Genomic DNA, 25,199 nt, shown 5'->3' on the forward strand with positions numbered 1-25,199 from the left:
AAGTACAAATTGTGCTGAAACCAAGAGTGAGAAGGGCAGGGTCTTAAATGGCTCTTTGCTGTATCAAATATCCTTTTCATAATCTTAAATTTTCTTATAATCTTATACTAATTTGTACCAGTGGTAAGAGAAATTCAGGAGAGGTCCTTCATAGCTATAAAATTAGCAGAGGTATTAACATGTAATTGCAGCCAATTTGACAATTAGTCAAAGGATATGGTAATAAATATCCTAATTACATTTTTCACATTGATACCATGGAAGTTTCTAAAACAAGTCAATTATCGTGGTAAAACTGAAGCCTTTCTTTCATGTTTACCACTTTGAAGCAAGAAGTGTAATATAAGCTAAACTGCATGAGGTAACAGCAAGGAAATGTCTAACTGGGCTCATCCATTTTTTAAACTGTGTAGTAATCCCAGCCTATTCATAGCAATTATTTTGGTGGTATTCTATCTAGGCATGTAAAACGATACAGCACTTTTAATTAGTAAGCCATTTGATAGCTTTGTACTTTGTGGCATAATGCTTTCTAAACTGAAGATATCAGTCTGAAGTCATCTGCCAAGGTGCCACCAGGGTAGCAAAGCATAAGATAATTATTCACATTTTAAATTTTATTTGTAAATAAAATATAATTAGTCTGCAGCAGCTGCATTTATAACCCTGGTTTATCTTTCCCATTCCTCAGCTTTTGGGCACTGAATGTTAACTGTAACAGTGCAACAGTTATTTCCAGATCAGCTTCATTCAGCACAGAACAGGATTTGAGCCTGTGGTGCTCAAATCTGTTTTGACCAGCTATGCAGCAAAGTAAGCAATGCAGCGAGTAACCAAAAAGCTGCCGACATGTATTAAACACATCACACACTGGGTAAAAGACAGTGGGCTCGATTCTCCACTTCCCCAGTTCCGTGTTTCCCGGCGGCACGCCGTTTACTGGCGGCAGGATTCTATCTTCCTGCCACTTGTCACTGCTGCTGTGTTCCTGCATCTCAGATTATGTAGCTCACACATAAATAAAGCTACATGCGAAGTGGGATTAACGTATCATGGGAATTGCTACTTGAGAGTGGCTTCAGCTTTACTTGTAATAAAAGAGGTAGTAATTACTTACGTAATATTTGAATAAACAACTATATAAATGGCATTATCCATGATTTGGAAGGTAGAAGTATCAGTTCAGCCTTTGCAGTGGATACACTATAGAGATAAATTCTTTGGACTTGGTTCTTCTGGCAAGGAGTCGTACCCACCGGCAGCATACATCATGGCGGGATTCTCCGACCCCCCCGCCGGGTCGGAGAATCGCCGGGGGCTGGCGTGAACCCCGCCCCCGCCGGTTGCCGAATTCTCCGGCACCGGATATTCGGCGGGGGCGGGAATCGCGCTGTGCCGTTCAGCGGGCCCCCCCCCGGCGATTCTCCGGCCCGTGATGGGCCGAAGTCCCGCTGCTGGAATGCCTGTCCCGCCGGCGAGAATCAAACCACCTCTCTTACCGGCGGGACTAGGCGGCGCGGGTGGGGTCCTGGGGAGGGCGTGGGCCCCGGGGGGTACCCCCACGGTGGCCTGGCCTGCGATCGGGGCCCACCGATCTGCAGACGATCCTGTGCCGTGGGGTCACTCCTTTCCCTCCGCCTCGGCCACAACCTTCACCATGGCCAACGCGTAAGAGACAACCCACACCTGCGCATGCGCGGGGATGACGTCAGCAGCTGCTGACGCTCCCGCGCATGGGTGGACTTCCACCGGCCGGCGAAGTCCTTTTGGCCCCCGCTGGCGTGGCGCCAAAGGCCTTTCCCGCAGGCCGGCGGCGCGCCAACTACTCCGGCGTGGGCCTAGCCCCTCAAGGTGAGGGCTTGGCTCCTAAAGGTGCGGAGAAATGCGCACCTTTGGGGTGGCCCGACGCCGGAGTGGTTCCCTCCACTCCATCCCGCCGGGACCCCCCGATCGCAGGCCCGGCCACCGGGACAAGATCGGGGGGACCCGCCAGGACCCCAGAACCCGCCCGCGCCGCCTAGTCCCGCCGGTAAGAGAGGTGGTTTGATTCTCGCCGGCGGGACAGGCATTCCAGCAGCGGGACTTCGGCCCATCGCGGGCCGGAGAATCACCGGGGGGCGCCCGCCAACCGGCGCGGCACAATTCCCGCCCCCACCGAATATCCGGTGCTGGAGAATTCGGCAACCGGCGGGAGCGGGATTCTGGGGCGAAATTCTCCTACCCGCCCCGCCACATTTCTGCGCCGACCGGCCGGCGGGAGTCTCCGTAACACCGGCCAGTCAATGGGGTTTCCCATTGTGGGGCACCCCCACGCCGTCGGGAAACCCCCGAGCGCCGGCAGAACGGAGACTCCCGCCGGCGGAGAATGACTCCCCACGTCAGCCCCCGCCGATTCTCCAACCCGGCGGGGGGTTGGAGAATCCCGCCCCAGGTGTCTACTGCCCATCAGAATGTTCTAAAATTATGTCTCAAGTATATTAATCAGCTTAAGTAACAAAGAAAAGAATAGGCTTGAAGCGGGCTCAAAAAGATATATGTAGTCCCATGGTACATGCTCAATAAAAAGTGTTCCCCATTGAAATAAGGTACTGTACTATATTGTGCTACATTTGCATAATATGTTAGGTTGTCATTTGCGCTGCACTGTGCCATCAGTCCGTAATGTCAAAAGTGTAAATGAGATACATGGCTGAACAGCATGCACAGGAAAACATACATGACTTGGACAATGGAAAATGAGTCCTGAGGGAGAAGAGGGCCGGAATTCTCCGGCCATTTGCGAGCAGTGGGATTCTATGGTCCTGCCGGTAGCGCACTCCCACCTGCAGGTTTCCCGACGATGTGGGGTTGCTTCAATGGAAATTCTCATTGACAGCAGCAGGAGCAGGGAATCCCACCGTCAGTGAACGGTGTGCCGTCTCCGCCAACGAGAAACACACGGCTGGAGTGGTGGAGAAGCCGGCCCGAGGTGTTTCATTGTTAAGATAAAAAGAATGCTGTAGATTGTAATGTAAGGGTGTTTGACATAGCATAGATTAAAGTGGGACTGGAGAACAGTACTGCCCACAGTGAGACGTAAAGGGTCACAAGACAAGGGACCCGCATCATTTATGTCATCATTGGCTACAGGAATAGTGCCAGAGGACTGGAGGATAGCAAATGTGGTCCCTTTGTTCAAGAACGGGAGTAGAGACAACCCCGGCAACTATATAGACCAGTGAGCCTCACGTCTGTTGTGGGTAAAGTCTTGGAGGGGATTATAAGAGACAAGATTTATAATCATCTAGATAGGAATAATATGATCAGGGATAGTCAGCATGGCTTTGTGAAGGGAAGGTCATGCCTCACAAACCTTATCGAGTTCTTTGAGAAGGTGACTGAACAGGTAGACGAGGGTAGAGCAGTTAGGTGTATATGGATTTCAGTAAAGCGTTTGATAAGGTTCCCCACGGTAGGCTATTGCAGAAAATACGGAGGCTGGGGATTGAGGGTGATATATAGATGTGGATCAGAAATTGGCTAGCTGAAAGAAGACAGAGGGTGGTGGTTGATGGGAAATGTTCAGAATGGAGTTCAGTTACAAGTGGCGTACCACAAGGATCTGTTCTGGGGCCGTTGCTGTTTGTCATTTTTATAAATGACCTAGAGGAGGACGCAGAGGGTGGGTGAGTAAATTTGCAGACGACACTAAAGTCGGTGGTGTTGTTGACAGTGCGGAAGGATGTTGCAGGTTACAGAGGGACATAGATAAGCTGCAGAGCTGGGCTGAGAGGTGGCAAATGGAGTTTAATGTAGAGACGTATGAGGTGATTCACTTTGGAAGGAATAACAGGAATGCGGAATATTTGGCTAATGGTAAAATTCTTGGAAGTGTGGATGAGCAGAGGGATCTTGGTGTCCATGTACATAGATCCCTGAAAGTTGCCACCCAGGTTGATAGGGTTGTGAAGAAGGCCTATGGAGTGTTGGCCTTTATTGGTAGAGGGATTGAGTTCCGGAGTCGAGAGGTCATGTTGCAGCTGTACAGAACTCTGGTACGGCCGCATTTGGAGTATTGCGTACAGTTCTGGTCACCGCATTATAGGAAGGACGTGGAGGCTTTGGAGCGGGTGCAGAGGAGATTTACCAGGATGTTGCCTGGTATGGAGGGAAAATCTTATGAGGAAAGGCTGATGGACTTGAGGTTGTTTTCGTTGGAGAGAAGAAGGTTAAGAGGAGACTTAATAGAGGCATACAAAATGATCAGAGGGTTAGATAGGGTGGACAGTGAGAGCCTTCTCCCGCGGATGGAAATGGCTGGCACGAGGGGACATAGCTTTAAACTGAGGGGTAATAGATATAGGACAGAGGTCAGAGGTAGGTTCTTTACGCAAAGAGTGGTGAGGCCGTGGAATGCCCTACCTGCTACAGTAGTGAACTCGCCAACATTGAGGGCATTTTAAAAGTTTATTGGATAAGCATATGGATGATAATGGCATAGTGTAGGTTAGATGGCTTTTGTTTTTTGACTTCCCATGTCGGTGCAACATCGTGGGCCGAAGGGCCTGTACTGCGCTGTATCATTCTGTGTTCTATGTTCTAAGAGTGTGCAGAGGCCTGTGTAGAGGTTAGTCTGGACTATATCATGCTTACATATGTGCATAGTTATCTGATACCAGTAAACACTACTATTCAACCATACAAGCTTCTGAAATTCTTTGTGAATTTTTACTGAACGAATCCTTGCAATGCAGAATTGAAATAAAAGATGGAAACTGTTGGTTAAATAAACCATTATTCATCCCATGGCTGGGGCTCCTGAATATTAACTAACTTTCAGAATGGCCAAATAATTAAGTTCAACCAAGATAATTGTGATGCAGTATAATTTGAATATGGAGGCCACTTACAGTCTGGATGAGATGGAAGAATAAAGGGATCTTGGAGTACAAATACACCAATCATTAAACGTTGAACTACTGGTTAACATGATCATAAATAAAGCAAAGCAAGCACTAGGCTTTATTTCTAGCAAGAAAGAATTGAAAAGTAGAGGATATATAAATAGTTAAAACTATTTTGAACGTTGGTTCGGACACACTTTTTCAAAAATGTTTTAAAAATAAAGTTAGTGTACCCAATTCATTTTTTTCAATTAAGAGCAATTTTAGTGTGACCAATCCACCTACCCTGCACATCTTTTGGGTTGTGGGGGCGAAACCAAGACAGACACGGGAGAATGTGCAAACTCCACATGGACAGTGACCCAGAGCCGGGAACGAACCTGGAACCTCGGCGCCGTGAGGCAGCAATGCTAACCACTTTTAGCCATCCAAAATGGCCACCTGCAAAGGACCATGGGAATTGTGGTCAACTTGGACACAGACAAGTACACAGCCTCTGTGTATTGTGCAAAGAAGCCAGACCTGACCAAAACTTGCAACCATTAAAAGTCAATCACCATTTTCCCCAGGACAATAGAGTTTGAATCAAGGAGCTACAACAGTAGCAGACTAATCGGCACCACCCCACCTTATTTGGAAAGGCCTACGTGCCTAGGACAATGATAGCTGGGATCCGCCCAGCCACCAAGGTATCCGCCCCCTAATTGGCCAGGATCAATGAGGGTGATCGAAACCCAATCAATCCACTGGAGCTAGAGATAGGACCGCCCAAAGGGTGAGAAAGGGAAGCAGGATAAGAAGCCCTGCGCACTAGGGATCGGCCTCTTTTGGACTGGCCTGTGTGCGACCAATTGCAGCATATCAACCAGCCAAGTTCAAGGACCCGCGCTCGCTACCTGAAGGACAAGCCCAGCAGAGATTAACCTGAAGACTTCCAACTGACCCACGTGGACACAGATAAAGGCCTTATCTCCCGCACAGAGCCGGTCACCCCGAAGTTAAGTAAAGGTCACCTTAGTTATTAGGTTTAGTTTAGTGCGTAGCCGCATGAATCATTGCATATAGAACAAGTGCGTTTGTTAATAAACTGTCTTTTGGACTAATATACTGGTTGTGTGGTCACTCGGTCAATATACGATTCAGCTTGTGGTTCACATAGAAATAAAGAAGTCAACACACTGTGCCACCGTGCTGCCCGGTTAGGACACACTTGAGAGTATTATGTACATTCTGGTTAACTTATCATAAAAAAGGATATGGAGGGACTGGAGAGGGTACAGAAAAGATTTACAAGGATGATACGAGAAACAGATGCGTATACATTAAATGGAAATAATTTTTTATCGAATCTTTTTATTCTCCACATTTTCAACATTTTCATCAAACAACCAACACAAGAAAAACAAACAAAAAAACAAGCACAATAACAATCCCCCAGAAACACCCCCGTCCCTCAATATACAGACCAACACAACTACTCGTGCATTCCAAGTAAATGTTAAGTCAATCAGTAAGCAGTGCAACAGAACAACAGTAACCCACCCCCACTTCAACCCCTCCACCCCCGCTAATGTTCAATGGCAACCAGTTCCCGAAAGTGTATAATAAACAATCCCCATGAATTGTAGAATCCCTCAGCTCAAATTTCACCTTCTCAAGAGCCAGAAATTCCAGTAGGTCCCCCTCACCAAGCCGAGGCACAGGTCAGAGAAGCTGACCTCCAGCCCAACAGGACCCACCTCTGGGCAATCAGCAAGGCGAAGGCTAAAACATCTGCCCCGCACCCACCTGCAGCTTGGGCCGGTCCAACACCCCGAAAATGGTTTCCAGGGGACCTGGTTCCAAGTTCATGTGTAGTAACCCTGACATGATCATGAAAACCTCCCTCCAAAACCTCTCCAGCTTCGGACAGGACCAAAACATATGTACATGGTTTGCGGGGCCCCTCCAACAATGCTCACATACGTCCTCCACCCCTTCAAAGAGTCGGCACATCCTGGCCCTTGTGAGGTGCACACTATACACAACCATCAGCTGTATTACGAGGTTGAGGCGTTAACCCTTCCGTGCACCTCACAACACAAACTTTCTTCCATAACCTCCCCCAACTCTTCCTCCCACTTGGCTTTAATCCCCTCCATAGACACCCCGTCCTACCCCAAAATCCTCCCAGAGATCGCCGACACCATCCCCTACTCCATTCCCCCTGCCGTTAATACCTCTTCCAACAGTGAGGGGACGGCACCATCGGGAAGCTCTGAACCTCATTCCTAGCAAAGTCTCGGAGCTGCAGGTACCTAAACCCTGCCCTTTGCCCCAGTTCATATTTTTCCCTCAACTTTTTCAACCTTGCAAAATGTCCCCCAGGAACAGGTCTTTTAATACCCTGATCTACCTCTCCTCCCATCTTCGAAACCTCCCGTCAATTCTCCCTGGTTCAAACCTGTGATTCCCCCCGATCGGCATATCCCCTGACTCAGCCCCCAGCTTAAAGTGCTGTCTCAACTTGCTCCAAACCTTCAGTGTTGCCATCACCACCGGACTCTCAGAGTACTTGCCCAGGGCCATCGGGAGTGGCGCTATTGCCAGCACTCTCAACCCGATCCCCTACACAGACCCACCTCCATCCTAACCTGCCAGGAATACACCCCTCACACTCCCGTCCCCAGTCCCAGCCAGGACATCACAAAATTCATTTCCTGAACAAGACCCAAACCTTCGGAGAAGTTCAATTATGTCCCCCACTGGGGTTCATGGCTCTGATATAAAACATAGGACAGTACAGCACAGTACAGGCCCTTCGGCCCACGCTGTTGTGCTGACCATTTATCCAAATCTAAGATCAACCTAGCCTACACCCCTTCAATTTACTGCTGTCCATGTGCCTGTCTAAGAGTCGCTTAAATGTGCCTAATGACTCTGACTCCACCACCTCCGCTGGCAGTGCATTCCACGCACCCACCACTCTATGTGTAAAGAACCTACCTCTGACATCTCCCCTATACCTTCCTCCAATCACCTTAAAATTATGTCCCCTCGTGACAGCCATTTCCGCCCTGGAGAAAAGCTTCTGGCTATCCACTCTATTCATGCCTCTCATCACCTTGTATACCTCTATCAAGTCAACTCTCTTCCTTCTTCGCTCCAGTGAGAAAAGCCCTAGCTCCCTCAATCTTTCTTCATAAGACATCCCCTCCATTCCAGGCAGCATCCTGGTAAATCTCCTCTGTATCCTCTCCAAAGCATCCTTATCCTTCCTATAATGAGGCAACCAGAACTGGACACAATATTCCAAGTGTGGTCTAACTAGAGTTTTATAAAGCTGCAGCAAATCCTCGCAGCTCTTAAACTCAATCCCCCTGTTAATGAAAGCCAACATACCATACGCCTTCTTAACAACCCTATCAACCTGGGTGGCAACTTTGAGGGATCTATGTACGTGGACCCCAAGATCCCTCTGTTCCTCCACACTTCCAAGAATCCTGCCTTTAACCCTGTATTCAGCATTCAAATTCGACCTTCCAAAATGAATCACTTCGCATTTATTTAGGTTGAACTCCATCTGCCACTTCTCAGCCCAGCTCTGCATCCTGTCAATGGCCTGTTATAACCTGCAACAGCTCTCAACACTATCTACAACTCCCCCAACTTTAGTGTCATTGGCAAACTTACTAACCCACCCTTCCACTTCCTCATCCAAGTCATTTATAAAAACCACAAAGATCAGAGGTCCCAGAACAGATCCCTGCGGGACACCACTGGTCACTGACCTCCAGGCGGAATACTTTCCATCCACTACCAATTGCTGTCTTCTTTCGGCCAGCCAATTCTGCATCCAGACAGCCAAATTTCCCTGTATCCCATGCCCCCTAACTTTCTCAATGAGCCTACCTTATTTAAACCTTATCAAATGCCTTACTGAAATCCATATACACCACATCCACTGCCCGACCTTCATCAATGTGTCTCGTCACATCCTCAAAGAATTCAATGAGGCTTGTGAGGCATGACCTGCCCCTCACAAAGCCATGCTGACTATCTTTAATCAAACTATGTTTTTCGAAATAATCATAAATCCTATCTCTCAGAATCCTTTCCAATATTTTGCTCACCACAGACGTAAGACTGATGGGTCTGTAATTCCGAGGGATTTCCCTATTCTCTTTCTTGAACAACATTCGCCTCCCTCCAATCATCCGGTACTACTCCAGTGGGGAGTGAGGACGCAAAGATCATTGCCAACGGCGCAGCAATCTCCTCCCTCGCTTCCTGTAGTAACCTTGGGTATATCCCGTCAGGCCCAGGGGACTTATCTATCCTGATGCTTTTCAAACTTTCCAGCACATCCTCCTTCTTAATATCAACCTGTTTGAGTCTATTAACCTGGTTCACACTGTTCTCGTGAGCAACAAGGTCCCTCTCTCTGGTGAATACTGAAGCAAAATATTCATTTAGGGCCTCCCCATCTCCTCAGGCTCTGGGCACAAGTTCCCTCCACTATCCCTCACCAGCCCTACTCTCACTCTGATCATCCTCTTATTTCTCACATAAGTGTAGAACGCCTTGGGGTTTTCCCTAATCCTTCCCACCAGGACTTTTTCATGCCCCTTTCTAGCTCTCCTCTGTCCATTTTTGAGTTCCTTCCTGGCTACCTTGTAACCCTCTAGAGCCGTGCCAGATCCTTGCTTCCTCAACCTTACAAGCTTCCTTCTTCCTCGACTAGAAACTCCATTTCTCTTGTCATCCAAGGCTCCTTCACCTTACCATTCCTTCCTCGTCTCAGTGGGACAAAACTATCCAGCACTCGCAGCAAGTGCTCCTTAAACAATCATTACTGTTGTGCATTTCCCCAAGAACAATTGTTCCCACTTTATGCTCCTCACCTCCTGGCTAATAGCAGTATAATTTTCCCTCCCCCAATTAAATACCTTCCCATACTGTGTGTTCCTATCCCTCTCCATGACTATGGTAAAGGTCAAGGAGGTGTGGTCACTGTCACCAAAATGCTCTCCCACCGAGACATCTGACACCTGGCCTGGTTCGTTGCCGAGCACCAAGTCCAATCTGGCCTCCCCCCTAGTCGGCCTATCTATATATTGAGTCAGGAATCCTCCCTGTACACACCTGACAAAATCTGTACCATCCAAACCATTTGCAGTAAGGCGGTTCCAGTCAATATTAGGAAAGTTGAAGTCACCCATGACAACAACTCTGTTACTTTTGCACCTTTTCAAGATCTGCTGCCCAATCTGTTCCTCCATCTCTCTGCTGCTACTGGGGGGTCGATAGAAAACTCCCAATAAAGTGACTGCTCCTTCCTTGTTTCTGACTTCCACCCATACTGACTCAGTAGACAAACCCTCCTCAACTACGTCCTTTTCTGCAGCTGTGTTGCACTCCCTAATTAACAGTGCCACTCCCCCTCCTCTTTTACCTCCCTCCCTATTTTTCTGAAAACATCTAAACCCCGGAACATCTAACAACCATTCCTGCCCCTGTGAAATCCATGTCTCCGTAATGGCCACAACACCGTAGTTCCAAGTACTGATCCATGCTCTAAGTTCATCTCCCTTATTCCTGACACTCCTTGCATTGAAACAGACACACTTTAACCCACTCCACTGAGTGCAACTTTGCCCTATCAACTGTCTATCCTTCCTCACAGACTCGCTGCATACTATTTCTGCCTGTTCAACAGCTACCCTATCCTCTGATCCATAGCTCTGGTTCCCATCCCCTTGCCAAACTAGTTTAAACCCTCCCGATATATGTAACAATAAATCGTCCGCTTAGAAAGACACCCTGGCTGGGAATCTCCGAAATCCCGGCCAAGTGTTGACGCCGGCGTAAACACCGGAGTGGTGTACGCCGGCGTCAAAGGGCCTGTTAGCCCAGCAATTCTCTGGTTTTTAGGGGGCTAGCACGGCGCCGGAGTGCTGCGTGCTGCTCCGCCGCTGAAAGGCAGCCCTGCATGTCCGGCACGGGTCCGTGCATGCGCACGATGGTCGGCGCGGGTCCGTTCATGCGGGCAATGACTGTCTCCGTGCCGGCGCATGTGCATGGTTGCCGGCTCTGCGCCAGAGCGAAGCAACATGTCGGGGACCTAAAGGTGGGCCCGCGGGGAAGGAGGTAGGCCCCCTCCAGATTGTGGCCGCCTGCTGATCTGAAGCCCCTGATCGTGAGCCTGGTCCCCGTGGAGGCCCCACCCGGAGTCAGATCCCCCCCGGCCCCCACCAGGACATCCATAGCGGCCGCGGGTCCGAGCTCCCGCCGGGTGGTACCAGGTTTGAACCACGCCGATGGGACTTGGCGGAACTCAGCGGGAGTTCGGCCCGTCGCCCACGGAGAATCGCTGCAGGGGCCTATTTCAGCGGCCCCTGACCGGCGCCGCAGCAACTGGAGAATCGGCGGCCCAGCGATGGAGCAGCGTGGTGGGAATTTCCCATGCCTCCAGCGATTCTCCGACCAGTCACGGGCTCAGAGAATCCCGGCCCCTCTCTCGGACCTCTATCAAGTACCCCCATTCTACCCATTCAAACACTTTTTCTGCATCTAGTGCAACCATCACCATTTGTCTCCTTTCCCTCAGCTGGCGTCATGGTTACATTTAGTAACCTCCTGATATTCGAAAATAGTTGCCTTTCTTTCTGAACTTTGTCTTGTCTTCCCCAATCACCTTTGGGAGGCACCCCTCCATCCTAGCCAGCAGTACCTTCGCCAGTATCTTGGCGTCTACATTTAGTAGCGATCTCGTCCGAGACAACACACACTCCGTCAGATCCTTATCTTTCTTTAACAACAAGGAGATTGAGACCTGCCCCAATCTTTGTGGTGCGCCCTCTTCCCTATCGCCTCCTCAAACATCCCCACCATCAGCGGAGCCAATTTGTCTTTAAGCTTTTTGTAATACTCCACTGGGAACCCACCTGACTCTGCCACCTTCCCCGATTACATCCTCCTAATTGCCTCATTTACCTCCTGTTCCACCACCGACCTCTCCAGTGTGGCCCTATCTTCATCCTCCAACCTCGGATGCTCCAATCCATCCAAGAACCCCCTCATCTCTTGATCATCCTCCGGTGTCTCCGACCTATACAAATTTTCATAAAACTTCTTAAACACCTCATTAATCTGGCCCGGGACCACTACCAATTTCCCCATCCTATCCCGCACCTCGACAATTTCCCTCGCCGCCGCCTCCCTCCGAAGTTGGCCTGCCAACATGTCTACTCCCCATATTCGTAAATCACTCCCCTCACCCGCCTCAGTTGGCACACAGCCTTCCCCGTAGACAGCCTGTCAAAGCTAGCCGGAAGCTCCCTCCTTCTGTCCTAAAGGGCCAGATGTGCATCCCCCATGAACCTCCTGTCCACCGCCAACATCTCCTATATCAGCCTTGAACGCACCTACCTCTCCTCTTTATTCACTTTGGCCTTAAACGATATCACCTCCACCTTCACCACCGCCTTCAGGGCCCCCTATACCACTGCCTGCAATACTTCCCCCGTGTAGTTAAAGCCACATACGCCTCAATCACCCTGCTGCTCTTCTCACAAAAACTTCATCTCCCACATCCATTCTCCACCCTGGTCTCTGTGCTACCTCCTTCTCCAGGACCATGTCCACCCATTGCAGCGTGTGATCCGACATCATTATCGGCAAATACACTGATCCCCTAATCCCAGTCAGCAATGCCTTCCCTACCACAAAAACATCTATTCTCGAATAAACCTTGTCAACCGAGGAGAAAAACGAATAATCCCGCTCCCTTGGGTGCAAGAACCTCCACGGGTCCACCCCTCCCATTTCCCTCATAAGCCCAGTCGGCGCCTCCCCCCCCCCCCCCCCCCCCCCCCCCCCCCCCCCCCATGGCCTATCCTTCCTTGGCTCTTGTACCAGATTCCAATCTCCTCCCACTATTAGCTCGTGCGAATCCAAGTTTGGAATGGCCCCACACACCTTCCTCACAAATCCTGCTTCATCCCAGTTAGGACCATATACACTTGCCAACACCACCAATCTCCCCTCCAACACCCCTGTTACTATTACATTATATCACCCCCCCTGGTCCGCCACCACCTTCTCCAGCTGCAACCTCACTCTCTTACCCACCAAAACCGTTCCCAATAGCCCTACTGTCAAACTCTGAATGAAATACTTGGCTCGCCCAGCCCTTCCTGGGCCTCACCTGGTCTTTCACCTTTAGGTGAGTCTCTTGTAGCATGACAACAGCGGCCTTTAAGCTTTTTCGGTGCGTAAACACTCTCAACCTCGTCACTAGCTCACCCCAAACCCCTTAAGTTCCACGTAACTATTCTGACTGGGGGTCTCTCAGCCCCCCCCCTCCTATCTGCCATCATCATAACTCCAGGCCCTGCCCACTGGGCTGGCTTGCCCCATCACTTTGCTGCCATCAAACCCCTCCCCCTCCCAGAATCCCCCCATTCACTTCCTCTCTAAAACACCTCTCCCCCTGCAAACACACAAACCCCAGAAAACAACCATTGCAAAAAATCCCAACTCCTACCTGACCCAAACAGGCAACTTCACCCCACTTAACACATATAACATGAAATAAAAAATAGAACTATATACAATCATCCACCCCCCTACCCTCAGTCCAAGTCCAATCCTCAGTCCCATTTCTCCTTCTGCCCCAGTCCTCCTGCCTTAACAAACGCCTCTGCCGCTTCCACCATCTCGAAGTAAAAGTCTTTGGAGTTGTAGATCACCCTCAACTTCACAGGATACACCATGCCAAACATTTTTGGACAAATACCTCCTTCCTTATGTCTTCCTACACCTATTTGTTGAAAAATTGTCCCTGGGACTGGGCATTAAGTTCCTAAAAATCAAGCCTCGAGCAGGAGCCACCCAACCTGCGACTTCCTCCGACATGCCACCACCGAAGTCCACGTTATCAGGAAAGAATTGACAAGTCCCAGGTCTCTTTTCTCTTGAAAAAAAGCTGAGGGGTAACTTAATAGAGGTCTCCAAAATTATGGAAGAGCAGCTCGAGGAAGAATGTTTCCCCTTATGGTGAAGGGCATGCCTAGAGGTTATCAATATAAAACAGTCACCGAGAAGTCAAATAGGGAATTCTGGGTGGTGAGAATGTGGGACTCGCTGCTACAGGCCGTGGTTGAAGTGAATAGAACTGAAGCGTTAAGATTAACAAGCATATGAGGGAGAAGGGGTATGAGGGAGAAGGGGTATGAGGGAGAAGGGGTATGAGGGAGAAGGAGTTCCCATGGTGGATTTAGACAGGAAATATGAAAGGAGGCTCGAGTGAAGCATAAACATCGGCATCAACTCATTGGGGCAAAAGGACTGTTTCAGTGGCGTCTCTCCAAAGTAGTCCTCTATAATCCCATATAATCTAAAGGGTGTGTCTCTTTCTAGAAGGCTTTATTTTGCAGCAAGGCCACAGGTCCTGAAATTGGGACCAAAAGCTGGTGTCATTTCCATTGGGCTGTTTCACGGCTGGTCATATGCCATCTTATGGCAGCCGGCCAATTAATACAGGGGAGGCATGGGTACCATCCATTCACAGAACAGAAAGCTGTAGCCAGAACAACAGAAGGGAAGTCCTGAGCATCCCCACGGTTCAGTGATGCCTCCTTACAGTTTCTCCTTCAGGCTGCAAGGGAAAGGCAAGAAGTCCTCTTCCCCAGGGACGAGAGGAGAAGACCAACCTGCCTGACCATGCAAACCTGCATGGAGATTGCCGAGGAGGGCCACAGCCATGGGGGTCACTCCCAGAATCTGGATCAAGTGGAGCACCAATGTGAGCACTACATCACCACTTTTCAACTGGGGGCGTTGTGGAGAGAGGGTGGTGTCGTGGTAATCCAGAGGCCCAGGCAAAATCTCTGGATCCCTGTCTCATGAATGACATGCAAATAGATTACTGTCCCATACAAAGGTGCAAATGGATTCGTGCTTCATGGATGAGATGTTGGATTCCTGTCATCAAAGTGCTGCAAATGACTGTCTGTCTCATTGACGAGGTGCCAGTGGACTCCTGTCTCACATGAATGAGGTACAAGTAGATTCCTGTTGCATAGAAGAGGTGCAAATGGATTCCTGTCTCACAGAGGAGGTGGGAAAAGATTCCTGTCTCACAAGGGGGAACTACAAATGGATCCCTGCCTCATAGGGGTGCAAGTGGGTTCCTGTCTTATAAGGAGACAATGTAACTGGATTCCTGTCAGATGGAGGTGCAAGTGGTGCCCCCTCTCACATGGGAAGGTGGGAAGGTGCAAGTGGACTCCTGTCTTATATGTGGGAAGTTGAGTTGGATTTCTTTCACACGTGCAGACAATAGGAGTGGAATAAAAACTCACTTGTATGAGGTACAGGTGGATTACAATTTACTTGTGGTTCCTGTCACATGTGGAAGAGGGATAGTTAAATTACTGTCTCACATGCTGGAGGAACAGTTAGGTTGCTGTTATACTTAGAGGTAGTACGGGTGGGTTACAGTCTCACATGGGAATGGTACAATGGAATTACAGTGGTCTGTCTGTAGCTTTTGACAGAGTTGACCACATCATCCTCCTGCAATGCCTCTCGACTGTTCTCACCTGGTTCTATTCTTAATTATCTAATTGGAGCCAGCGTATCATTTTTAATGACTTCTCTTTCCAGTCCCACAAAATTACCCAGCACCAAAGGATCAAACCTTAGCCCCTTTTGTTTCCCATCTAGATGCTGCCCCTTGGTGACATCATCCAAAAGCACAGCATTTGTTTTCACATGTACATTGACGGAACCTAGCTCTACCTCACCACCACCTTTCTCGACTCCTCTCCTGTTGCTACATTATCAGACTAGTTATCTGACATCCAGTATTGGATGAGCAGCAATTTCCTCAAATTGAATATTGGGATGATTGTTTTTGGGCCTTGCTCCATACCCCGTTTCCTAGCTATTCCCTCTTCCTGGCAGCAGTCTGAGATATAACCGATCTGTTCACAATCTTGGTGTCATATGTGACCCCGAGATGAGCATTTGATCGCAGACTTGCATCATCACGAGAGCCAACTATATCCATCTCTGTAACATTGGGCGGGGTTCTCTCAGCCCGCGCCAGTTCGGAGAATCTCCATTCCCGACGGTATTTCGCGCGACGCCGGTCCGACGCCATTTCGCGATTCTGCCAAGAAGCAAAACCGGCTTGAACAAAGAACAAAGAAATGTACAGCACAGGAACAGGCCCTTCGGCCCTCCAAGCCCGTGCCGACCATGCTGCCCGTCTAAACTACAATCTTCTACACTTCCTGGGTCCATATTCCCATCCTATTCATGTATTTGTCCAGATGTCCCTTAAATGTCACTATCGTCCCTGCTTCCACCACCTCCTCCGGCAGCGAGTTCCAGGCACCCACTACCCTCTGCGTAAAAAACTTGCCTCGTACATCTCCTCTAAACCTTGCCCCTCGCACCTTAAACCTATGCCTCCTAGTAATTGACCCCTCTACCCTGGGGAAAAGCCTCTGACTATCCACTCTGTCTATGCCCCTCATAATTTTGTAGACCTCTATCAGGTCGCCCCTCAACCTCCTTCGTTCCAGTGAGAACAAACCGAGTTTATTCAACCACTCCTCATAGCTAATGCCCTCCATACCAGGCAACATCCTGGTAAATCTCTTCTGCACCCTCTCTAAAGACTCCACATCCTTCTGGTAGTTGAACACTATACTCCAAGTGTGGCCTAACTAAGGTTTTATTCAGCTGCAACATGACTTGCCAATTCTTATACTCTATGCCCAGCCAATGAAGGCAAGCATGCCGTATGCCTTCTTGACTACCTTCTCCACCTGTGTTGCCCCTTTCAGTGACCTGTGGACCTGTACACCTAGATCTCTCTGACTGTCAATACTCTTGAGGGTTCTACCATTCACTGTATATTCCTTACCTGCATTAGACCTTCCAAAATGCATTACCTCACATTTAGCCGGATTAAACTCCATCTGCCATCTCTCCGCCCAAGTCTCCAAATGATCTAAATCCTGCTGTATCCTCTGACAGTCCTCATCACTATCCGCAATTCCACCAACCTTTGTGTCGTCTGCAAACCTACTAATCAGACCAGTTACATTTTCCTCCAAATCATTTATATATACTCCGAACAGCAAAGGTCCCAGCACTGATCCCTGCGGAATACCACTAGTCACAGCCCTCCAATCAGAAAAGCACCCTTCCATTGCTACTCTCTGCCTTCTATGACCTAGCCAGTTCTGTATCCATCTTGCCAGCTCACCCCTGATCCCGTGTGACTTCACCTTTTGTACCAGTCTGTCATGAGGGACCTTGCCAAAGGCCTTACTGAAGTCCATATAGACAACATCCACTGCCCTATCTGCATCAATCAACTTTGTGACCTCTTCGAAAAACTCTATCAAGTTAGTGAGACACGACCTCCCCTCCACAAAACCATGTTCCCTCTCGCTAATACGTCCATTTGCTTCCAAATGGGAGTAGATCCTGTCTCGAAGAATTCTCTCCAGTAATTTCCCTACTACTGACGTAAGGCTCACCGGCCTGTAGTTCTCTGGATTATCCTTGCTACCCTTCTTCAACAGCGGAACAACATTGGCTATTCTCCAGTCCTCCGGGACATCACCTGAAGCCAGTGAGGATCCAAAGATTTCAGTCAAGGCCTCAGCAATTTCCTCTCTAGCCCCCTTCAGTATTCTGGGGTAGATCCCATCAGGCCCTGGGGACCTATCTACCGTAATATTTTTCAAGACGCCCAACACCTCGTCCTTTTTGGATCTCAATGTGACCCAGGCTATCGACACACACTTCTCCAGACTCAACATCCACCAATTCCTTCTCTTTGGTGAATACTGATGCAAAGTATTCATTTAGTACCTCGCCCATTTCCTCCGGTTCCACTCATAGATTCCCTTGCCTATCCGTCAGTGGGCCAACCCTTTCCCTGGCTCCGCTCTTGCTTTTTATGTACGTGTAAAAAGTACTGGGATTTTCCTTAACCCTATTTGCCAATGACTTTTCGTGACCCCTTTTAGCCCTCCTGGCTCCTTGCTTAAGTTCCTTCCTACTTTCCTAATATTCCACACAGGCTTCGTCTGTTCCCAGTCTTCTAGCCCTGACAGATGCCTCCTTTTTCATTTTGACGAGGCATACAATATCTCTCGTTATCCAAGGTTCCCGAAATTTGCCATATTTATCCTTCTTCCTCACAGGAACATGCCGGTCCTGAATTCCTTTCAACTGACATTTGAAAGACTCCCACATGTCAGATGTTGATTTACCCTCAAACATCCGCCCCCAATCTAGGTTCCTCGGTTCCCGCCTAATATTGTTATAATTAGCCTTCCCCCAATTTAGCACATTCACACTAGGACCACACTTAACCTTGTCCACCAGCACTTTAAAACTTACTGAATTGTGGTCACTATTCCTGAAATGCTCCCCTACTGAAATTTCTACCACCTGGGACTGCGCTACCTCCCTCTGGCCATCCAGCATCTGGCTAATGCCGTGGATGCTCTCAGCGGTGGCCTGCTGAGACTCGGCCAGACTGCGGAGTGTGGCTGAGATGTCCAGTTGGCTCTGGCACATGGCTGCCTGTGAGAGGGCAGCCCTGAGCTGGGCCAAGGATGACTCATGCACATGAAGCACCAGGCCTTGCATGACCTGACCCATGGTCGAAACCGTTGCCCCCATTGCCTGCACCGCGGACGCCTCCCATGCGCTGTCGGCCTGGGTGGCAGCCATGACCGGCACCACTCCCCGCTCCTGGACGTGGATGGACTCCTCCACCTGCGTCTGCAGCTGCTGGAAGCTGGCCGTCATCCTGTTGTCTAGTCCCTGGGTGTCTGACTGCATCGGGTCTAGGGGTGGGTCTGTTAAGTCCAGGAGCCCAGGAACCGTCTGGGCGGCAGCTGGGGCTGGGCTGCCCTCCGACCGTTCGGCCCCTCGGCTGCTCCTACCTCCACCTGCTGTACCAGTATGGCTGTGTGATGCGCACCAGTCAGTGCCCCAGAAGCCTCATCACTAAAGTGCCCAACCGAGGTGAGAGTATCTGCGATGGTGGAGGGTGTAGGTGATAACAGTGCCAAGAAGTCAAGGTCGTCGTCGGAGCCAAAGTCCGGGGTGTCCTGCTGGCCCCATGGGCACGGAGTTGCCCCCGTCTGCGTGTCACTGTCAGTCCTCTGTGTGTCACGGTCCTGGGTATCAGTCCGCTGTGTGTCAGTGTCCTGGGTGTCAGTCATCTGTGTGTCAGTGTCCTGGGTGCCAGTCCTCTGTGTGTCAGTCCTCTGTGTGTCAGTCCTCTGTGTGTCAGTGTCCTGGGTGTCAGTCCTCTGTGTGTCAGTCCTCTGTGTGTCAGTGTCCTGGGTATCGGTCCTCTGTGTGTCAGTGTCCTGGGTGTCAGTCCTCTGTGTGTCAGTCCTCTGTGTGTCAGTCCTCTGTGTGTCAGTGTCCTGGGTGTCAGTCCTCTGTGTGTCAGTCCTCTGTGTGTCAGTGTCCTGGGTATCGGTCCTCTGTGTGTCAGTGTCCTCGGTGTCAGTCCTCTGTGTGTCAGTGTCCTGGGTGTCAGTCCTCTGTGTGTCAGTGTCCTGGGTGTCAGTCCTCTGTGTGTCAGTCCTCTGGGTTGCCGTGCTCTGTGTCAGTGTCCTGGCTGTCAGTCCTCTGTGTGTCAGTGTCCTAGATGTCAGTCTTCTGTGTGTCAGTGCCCTGGGTGTCAGTCCACGGTGTGTCAGTCCCCTGGGTGTCACTCCTCTGTGTGTCAGTGTCCTGGGTGTCAGTTCTCTGTGTGTCAGTGCCCTGGGTGTCAGTCCTCTGTGTGTCAGTGCCCTGGGTGTCAGTCCTCTGTGTGTCAGTGTCCTGGGTGTCAGTCCTCTGTGTGTCAGTGCCCTGGGTGTCAGTCCTCTGTGTGTCAGTGCCCTGGATGTCAGTCCTCTGTGTGTCAGTGCCCTGGGTGTCAGTCCACGGTGTGTCAGTCCCCTGGGTGTCACTCCTCTGTGTGTCAGTGTCCTGGGTGTCAGTCCCCGGTGTGTCAGTGCCCTGGGTGTCAGTCCTCTGTGTGTCAGTGTCCTGGGTGTCAGTCCTCTGTGTGTCAGTGCCCTGGGTGTCAGTCCTCTGTGTGTCAGTGTCCTGGGTGTCAGTCTTCTGTGTGTCAGTGTCCTTGGTGTCAGTGTTCTGTGTGTCAGTGCCCTGGATGTCAGTCCTCTGTGTGTCAGTGTCCTGGGTGTCAGTCCTCTGTGTGTCAGTGTCCTAGATGTCAGTCTTCTGTGTGTCAGTGCCCTGGGTGTCAGTCCACGGTGTGTCAGTCCCCTGGGTGTCACTCCTCTGTGTGTCAGTGTCCTGGGTGTCAGTTCTCTGTGTGTCAGTGCCCTGGGTGTCAGTCCTCTGTGTGTCAGTGCCCTGGGTGTCAGTCCTCTGTGTGTCAGTGTCCTGGGTGTCAGTCCTCTGTGTGTCAGTGCCCTGGGTGTCAGTCCTCTGTGTGTCAGTGCCCTGGATGTCAGTCCTCTGTGTGTCAGTGCCCTGGGTGTCAGTCCACGGTGTGTCAGTCCCCTGGGTGTCACTCTTCTGTGTGTCAGTGTCCTGGGTGTCAGTCCCCGGTGTGTCAGTGCCCTGGGTGTCAGTCCTCTGTGTGTCAGTGTCCTGGGTGTCAGTCCTCTGTGTGTCAGTGCCCTGGGTGTCAGTCCTCTGTGTGTCAGTGTCCTGGGTGTCAGTCTTCTGTGTGTCAGTGTCCTTGGTGTCAGTGTTCTGTGTGTCAGTGCCCTGGATGTCAGTCCTCTGTGTGTCAGTGCCCTGGGTGTCAGTCCTCTGTGTGTCAGTGCCCTGGGTGTCAGTCCACGGTGTGTCAGTCCCCTGGGTGTCACTCCTCTTTGTGTCAGTGTCCTGGGTGTCAGTCCCCGGTGTGTCAGTGCCCTGGGTGTCAGTCCTCTGTGTGTCAGTGTCCTGGGTGTCAGTCCTCTGTGTGTCAGTGCCCTGGGTGTCAGTCCTCTGTGTGTCAGTGTCCTGGGTGTCAGTCTTCTGTGTGTCAGTGTCCTTGGTGTCAGTCCTCTGTGTGTCAGTGTCCTGGGTGTCAGTCCTCTGTGTGTCAGTGGCCTGGGTGTCAGTGTTCTGTGTGTCAGTGTCCTGGGTGTCAGTCTTCTGTGTGTCAGTGTCCTAGGTGTAAGTCCTCTGTGTATCAGTGTCCTGCGTATCAGTCCGTTGTGTGTCAGTGTCCTGGGTGTCAGTCCTCAGTGTGTCAGCGTCCTGGGTGTCAGTCCTCTGGGTGTCAGTCCTCTGTGTGTCAGTGTCCTGGGTGTCAGTCCTCTGTATGTCAGTGCCCTGCGTGTAAGTCCTCTGTGTGTCAGTGTCCTGCGTATCAGTCCGTTGTGTGTCAGTGTCCTGGGTGTCAGTCCTCTGTGTGTCAGTGCCCTGCGTGTAAGTCCTCTGTGTGTCAGTGTCCTGCGTATCAGTCCGTTGTGTGTCAGTGTCCTGGGTGTCAGTCTTCTGTGTGTCAATGTCCTGGGTGGCAGTCTTCTGTGTGTCAGTGTCCTTGGTGTCAGTCCTCTGTGTGTCAGTGTCCTGGGTGTCAGTCCTCTGTGTTTCAGTGTCCTGGCTGTCAGTCTTCTGTGTGTCAGTGTCCTTGGTGCCAGTCCTCTGTGTGTCAGCGTCCTGGGTGTCAGTCCTCTGGGTGTCAGTCCTCTGTGTGTCAGTGTCCTGGGTATCGGTCCTCTGTGTGTCAATGCCCTGGGTGTCAGTCTTCTGTGTGTCAATGTCCTGGGTGGCAGTCTTCTGTGTGTCAGTGTCCTTGGTGTCAGTCCTCTGTGTGTCAGTGTCCTGGGTGTCAGTCCTCTGTTTGTCAGTGTCCTGGGTGTCAGTCATCTGTGTGTCTGTGTCCTGGGTGTCAGTCCTCAGTGTGTCAGTGTCCTGGGATTCAGCCCTCTGTGTTTCAGTGTCCTGGGTGTCAGTCTTCTGTGTGTCAGTGTCCTTGGTGCCAGTCCTCTGTGTGTCAGTGTCCTGTGTGTCAGTCCTCTGTGTGTCAGTGTCCTGGGTGTCAGTGTTCTGTGTGTCAGTGTCCTGGGTGTCAGTCCTCTGTGTGTCAGTGTCCTGGGTGTCAGTCCTCTGTGTGTCAGTGTCCTGGGTGTCAGTCCTCTGGGTTGCTGTGCTCTGGGTGTCAGTCCTCTGTGTGTCAGTGTCTTGGGTGTCAGTCCTCTGGGTGTCAGTCCTCTGTGTGTCAGTGTCCTGGGTATCGGTCCTCTGTGTGTCAGTGACCTGGGTGTCAGTCTTCTGTGTGTCACTGTCCTGGGTGTCAGTCCGCTGTGTGTCAGTGTCCTGGGTGTCAGAGTTCTGTGTGTCAGTGTCCTGGGTGTCAGTCCTCTGTGTGTCAGTGGACTGGGTGGCAGTCCTCTGTGTGTCAGTGTCCTGGGTGTCAGTCCTCTGTGTGTCAGTGTCCTGGGAGTCAGCCCTCTGTGTTTCAGTGTCCTGGGTGTCAGTCTTCTGTGTGTCAGTGTCCTTGGTGCCAGTCCTCTGTGTGTCAGTGTCCTGGGTGTCAGTCCTCTGTCTGTCACTGTCCTGGGTGTCACTCCTCTGTGTGTCAGTGCCCTGGGTGTCAGTCCTCTGGGTGTCAGTACCCTAGGTGTCAGTCCTCTGGGTGTCAGTGTCGTGGGTGTCAGTCCTCTGTGTGTCAGTGTCCTGGGTATCGGTCCTCTGTGTGTCAGTGCCCTGGGTGTCAGTCCTCTGTGTGTCAATGTCCTGGGTGTCAGTCTTCTGTGTGTCAGTGTCCTTGGTGTCAGTCCTCTGTGTGTCAGTGTCCTGGGTGTCAGTCCTCTGTGTGTCAGTGTCCTGGGTGTCAGTGTTCTGTGTGTCAGTGTCCTGGGTGTCAGTCCTCTGTGTGTCAGTGTCCTGGGTGTCAGTCCTCTGGGTTGCCGTGCTCTGGGTGTCAGTCCTCTGTGTGTCAGTGTCTTGGGTGTCAGTCCTCTGTGTGTCAGTGTCCAGGGTGTCAGTCCTCTGTGTGTCAGTGCCCTGGGTGTCAGTCCTCTGGGTGTCAGTGCCCTAGGTGTCAGTCCTCTGGGTGTCAGTGTCGTGGGTGTCAGTCCTCTGTGAGCCAGTGTCCTGCGTGTCAGTCCTTTGTGTGTCAGTGTCCTGGGTGTCAGTCCTCTGTGTGTCAGTGTCCTGCGTATCAGTCCGTTGTGTGTCAGTGTCCTGGGTGTCAGTCCTCTGTGTGTCAATGTCCTGGGTGGCAGTCTTCTGTGTGTCAGTGTCCTTGGTGTCAGTCCTCTGTGCGTCAGTGTCCTGGGTGTCAGTCCTCTGTGTGTCAGTGTCCTGGGTGTCAGTCCTCTGTGTGTCAGTATCCTGGGTGTCAGTGTTCTGTGTGTCAGTGTCCTGGGTGTCAGTCCTCTGTGTGTCAGTGTCCTGGGTGTCAGTCCTCTGGGTTGCCATGCTCTGGGTGTCAGTCCTCTGTGTGTCAGTGTCTTGGGTATCGGTCCTCTGTGTGTCAGTGACCTGGGTGTCAGTCTTCTGTGTGTCAGTGTCCTTGGTGTCAGTCCTCTGTGTGTCAGTGTCCTGGGTGTCAGTCCTCTGGGTTGCCGTGCTCTGGGTGTCAGTCCTCTGTGTGTCAGTGTCTTGGGTATCGGTCCTCTGTGTGTCAGTGACCTGGGTGTCAGTCTTCTGTGTGTCAGTGTCCTGGGTGTCAGTCCTCTGTGTGTCAGTGTCCTGGGTGTCAGAGTTCTGTGTGTCAGTGTCCTGGGTGTCAGTCCTCTGTGTGTCAGTGGCCTGGGTGGCAGTCCTCTGTGTGTCAGTGTCCTGGGTGTCAGTCCTCTGTGTGTCTGTGTCCTGGGTGTCAGTCCTCAGTGTGTCAGTGTCCTGGGAATCAGCCCTCTGTGTTTCAGTGTCCTGGGTGTCAGTCTTCTGTGTGTCAGTGTCCTTGGTGCCAGTCCTCTGTGTGTCAGTGTCCTGGGTATCAGTCCGTTGTGTGTCAGTGCCCTGGGTGTCAGTCCTCTGTGTGTCAGTGTCCTGGGTATCAGTCCGTTGTGTGTCAGTGTCCTGGGTGTCAGTCCTCTGTGAGCCAGTGTCCTGCGTGTCAGTCCTCTGTGTGTCAGTGTCCTGGGTGTCAGTCATCTGTGTGTCAGTGTCCTGGGTGCCAGTCCTCTGTGTGTCAGTCCTCTGTGTGTCAGTCCTCTGTGTGTCAGTGTCCTGGGTGTCAGTCCTCTGTGTGTCAGTCCTCTGTGTGTCAGTGTCCTGGGTATCGGTCCTCTGTGTGTCAGTGTCCTGGGTGTCAGTCCTCTGTGTGTCAGTCCTCTGTGTGTCAGTCCTCTGTGTGTCAGTGTCCTGGGTGTCAGTCCTCTGTGTGTCAGTCCTCTGTGTGTCAGTGTCCTGGGTATCGGTCCTCTGTGTGTCAGTGTCCTCGGTGTCAGTCCTCTGTGTGTCAGTGTCCTGGGTGTCAGTCCTCTGTGTGTCAGTGTCCTGGGTGTCAGTCCTCTGTGTGTCAGTCCTCTGGGTTGCCGTGCTCTGTGTCAGTGTCCTGGCTGTCAGTCCTCTGTGTGTCAGTGTCCTAGATGTCAGTCTTCTGTGTGTCAGTGCCCTGGGTGTCAGTCCACGGTGTGTCAGTCCCCTGGGTGTCACTCCTCTGTGTGTCAGTGTCCTGGGTGTCAGTTCTCTGTGTGTCAGTGCCCTGGGTGTCAGTCCTCTGTGTGTCAGTGCCCTGGGTGTCAGTCCTCTGTGTGTCAGTGTCCTGGGTGTCAGTCCTCTGTGTGTCAGTGCCCTGGGTGTCAGTCCTCTGTGTGTCAGTGCCCTGGATGTCAGTCCTCTGTGTGTCAGTGCCCTGGGTGTCAGTCCACGGTGTGTCAGTCCCCTGGGTGTCACTCCTCTGTGTGTCAGTGTCCTGGGTGTCAGTCCCCGGTGTGTCAGTGCCCTGGGTGTCAGTCCTCTGTGTGTCAGTGTCCTGGGTGTCAGTCCTCTGTGTGTCAGTGCCCTGGGTGTCAGTCCTCTGTGTGTCAGTGTCCTGGGTGTCAGTCTTCTGTGTGTCAGTGTCCTTGGTGTCAGTGTTCTGTGTGTCAGTGCCCTGGATGTCAGTCCACGGTGTGTCAGTGTCCTGGGTGTCACTCCTCTGTGTGTCAGTGTCCTGGGTGTCAGTTCTCTGTGTGTCAGTGCCCTGGGTGTCAGTCCTCTGTGTGTCAGTGCCCTGGGTGTCAGTCCTCTGTGTGTCAGTGTCCTGGGTGTCAGTCCTCTGTGTGTCAGTGCCCTGGGTGTCAGTCCTCTGTGTGTCAGTGCCCTGGATGTCAGTCCTCTGTGTGTCAGTGCCCTGGGTGTCAGTCCACGGTGTGTCAGTCCCCTGGGTGTCACTCC

This window comes from Scyliorhinus torazame, chromosome 1, assembly GCF_047496885.1.
Source record: "Scyliorhinus torazame isolate Kashiwa2021f chromosome 1, sScyTor2.1, whole genome shotgun sequence".
NCBI lineage: Eukaryota > Metazoa > Chordata > Chondrichthyes > Carcharhiniformes > Scyliorhinidae > Scyliorhinus > Scyliorhinus torazame.